The sequence below is a fragment of the Sinocyclocheilus rhinocerous genome, unplaced genomic scaffold, assembly GCF_001515625.1.
Source record: "Sinocyclocheilus rhinocerous isolate Xijiao unplaced genomic scaffold, SAMN03320098_v1.1 scaffold6761, whole genome shotgun sequence".
Lineage (NCBI taxonomy): Eukaryota > Metazoa > Chordata > Actinopteri > Cypriniformes > Cyprinidae > Sinocyclocheilus > Sinocyclocheilus rhinocerous.
This window is the reverse complement of record NW_015630095.1, coordinates 2354-5988: the sequence shown is the minus strand read 5'-3', so window position 1 is coordinate 5988 and position 3635 is coordinate 2354.

The following is a 3635-nucleotide window of genomic DNA, read 5'->3' as shown; positions in this document are numbered from 1 at the left end:
CCTCTCAGTTATTAAAGCTGCATCAATCCTACAAATGGACAAAAAACAGCAAAGAAAACTATCAAAGTGCAATAGAAAGTCAAACTATCAAATTACTATTGGACAAATTTATAATTAACACATATCCACAGAATAAAGTAGGCATAAATCTGGCACTAAAGGACATTACAGATATATTCCACCAATCAGCATCCATGTGCAATTTGAAAAAATCATCAAAAAGAAAACCAAAAAACACCAATGAAAAGTGGTTTGACGATGAGTGTAAAAGAATTAGAACGACAGTACGAAATCTTTCAAATAAAAAACACAGAGATCCTGACAACCAAGAACTCCGTCTTCAATATCATGAAGCTCTTAAAGTGTACAAACAAACTCTAAAAGCAAAAAAGGAAGAGCATACAGAACAATTATTTCAAACAATGGAGGAATCAATAAATACCAATAACTTTTGGAACAATTGGAACACTCTCTATAGACCACAAAAGGAAGAATTGGCCATTCAAAATGAGAACATATGGAGGACACACTTTGAAAATCTGTACAAAACAACTGAAACAAATCCTGCATGAAATGAAATAAAAACCAAATTAGAAATTCTGAAAGAAAAAATTTAAGACAATCAGAATCTCCTGGATTTCCCAGTCACAGTAAATGAGCTAACAGACAGACTACATGCACTAAAACCCAAGGCATGTGGCATTGATGGAATATTAAACGAAATGATCAAATACACGAATGACAAATTCAAAACTGCAATAACCAAATTTGTTTTGAGTGTTTTGAGTGTAGGATATTTTCCAGACACCTAGAATAAAGGCCTAATTACACCCATCTTTGACAAGTTTGTTACAGAGGCATATGTGTCAACAGCAACCTGGGGAAAATATTCTGTTCGATTATTAACACAAGATTACAAAACTTTCTCAAAACCCACAAAATCTTGGAAAAAAGTCAAATTGGATTCCTGCCCAAACACAGAACATCTGACCACATTTATACCCTCCACACTATCATTGATAAACATGTACACCAAAACAAAACCAAAATCTTTATCGACTTTGTCGACTTTGAAAAAGCTTTTGATTCAATCTGGCATGAAGGACTCTTTCTAAAACTACTGGTTGGAGGGAAAGGAGGGAAAACTTTTGATTTAATCAGCACCATGTATAAAAACAATACATGTGCTGTAAAAATAGGGAATAATCGAACAGAATTTTTCTCTCAACAACGAGGAGTTAGACAAGGTTGCCCATTGAGCCCCACTCTGTTTAACATTTATATAAATGAATTAGCCAAAGAATTAAACAATTCGACTGCCCCCGGCCCAACCCTAACTGAATCAGAAATCAAATGTCTCCTCTATGCAGATGATTTAGTCATTCTGTCAAAAACAAAAGAGGGACTACAACAGCTCCTCGACATCATAGAGACATTCAGTCAAACATGGGCTCTTAAAATCAACCTAGCAAAAACAAAAATAATGATTTTTCAAAAGAGACCCAGGTGTAAGGAAAATGAGCACACTTTCAGAGCGGGAAACCAGGTCCTCCAACACACCTGAATACTGCTATCTGGGACTAAAAATCAGCTCTCAACAGGGATTCAATCTGGCTGTGAATGAACTGAAAGCAAAGACACTGAGAGTCTTCTACATGATCAAAAATACAATTCAATTTGAAATTCCAATTCAAACCTGGCTAAAAATCCTAAAAGCAATAATCGAACCAATCGCTCTTATGGTAGTGAGATATGGGGACCTCTAAAAACCCAAGATTTCTCCAAATGGGAAAAAGAAGAAATTGAAATTATGCATACCCAAATTTGTAAAAGCATCTTAAAAGTTAACAGAGCAACCCCAAACAACTCGTGCAGAGCTGAATTAGGACAATACCCATTATTAATTAGTATTCAAAAGAGAGCTGTGAAATTCCACCAGCACATGAGATGCAGTGATGCAAGTTCTTACCAGACTGAAGCCCTACAGTGGCAGCAGCAGCAACTTTACAAAAAAAAAGAAGCCCAAAGTCGCGTATAATACGCGGACTTGGCAACTCAGATTAAGAACCGCTGCTTTAGAACATCAATTTTGAAACTTGTGAATCCATTAGAATCGTTAGAAGACAGAATCGCGATTCATATATGAATTAATAGATTTTGTCATGCAACCCTAGTTTTGATGGCATGATAACCACTCTTCCTCTTCTCTAAAGCAGCGCAACATGGCCTCACCCCCTTTGGTGCATGTTACCGTCACAAACCCGGGAAGTAACTCATTGTAGTCCCTATTTACACGAGACGTTTTTGTAGGCATTAAACTGCCATCATTTTAAAAGACAGTATCTCTGTTTGCATTGAACTTTCAGTGTCTAAATTCGCAGATATTGTTTATGCTCAAACAGTACCGTTACACACTAACTAAAGTTAAAAAAGTGAAATCATTTAATCAACCACCCCTTTAAAGAACAAACATAAAAGTATAAAATGTGTGTCCAAATGTGTACTGTATGCTGGGAAACACCCAGATGCTGTTTTTGGGTCAGTGGACAAATCCAAGGACAGAATGATTCTCTGTGAGAAAGGCAAGAACTCTATATGCTATCTCTATTATCTTTACAACCTAGGGGGTGTTCATTCCCCCTTCATTCAGGGGCGCCGTAAGGGGTGGGGGTGGGGGGAAGGGGGTTAGGACGATTCTAGGGGCCCAACGGTGGAGGGGGGCCCCCGACCCCCTCGCGATTTCTACCAAGGGGAACGCGATCGCGATTTCTACTGAGGGGGACACCCCCAACCCTTCTTAGAGAAGCCTATTCATAAAGCAAATGTTCTTCAACCTAAACTAGTCTCAAGTATAAATTTAGAGCAGGGCTGGGCAACTTTGGTCCTGGAGGGCCACTGTCCTGCAGAGATTAAAGGGATAGTTCACCCAAAAATGAAAATTAGCCCATTACTCACCCTCAAGGCATCCTAGGTGTATATGACTTCTTTCAGATGAATCAAATCGGAGTTATAATAAAAATAGTCTTTGATCTTCCAAGCTGTTTAATGGCAGTCAACGGGTGTTGTAGTGCATCAGTCCAAAAGAAGTGAAATAAAGCGCACCTATTCATAATAAAAAGGGCCTCACACTTACTTTATGAGTAGTGTGAGGCACTTTTTTTTGGTTTTCCTTTAGCAAAGGAAAACCAGTCTCCTCTTGGCTTATATCAAAATCCTCCTACACTCTTCTTTACAAATCCTCGATTTGTACTTCTAATTCGTGACTGTTGTTCTGTTTTGATCTCTCCGCTGCGCTTCCGCGTTCGTCACTTCTGAGCGGCGCATGCGCAACGCTGACCTCATACGTCATCCGCCCGGAACTGCTTCCGTGTACAACTGTTGGCGCAAGCTAGATTAAAGTGATTATTACGTTTTGAATATAGACATTTTTCTTACAAAAACGCATCGATTCGCTACAGGAGGCCTTTGTTCACCCCCGGAGCCGTGTGAGGCACCTTTTATTATGAATGGATGCACTTTATTTCACTTCTTTTGGACTGATGCACTGCAACACCTGCTGACTGCCATTAAACAGCTTGGAAGATCAAAGACAATTTTTAATATAACTCTGATTGGATTCGTCTGAAAGAAGAAAG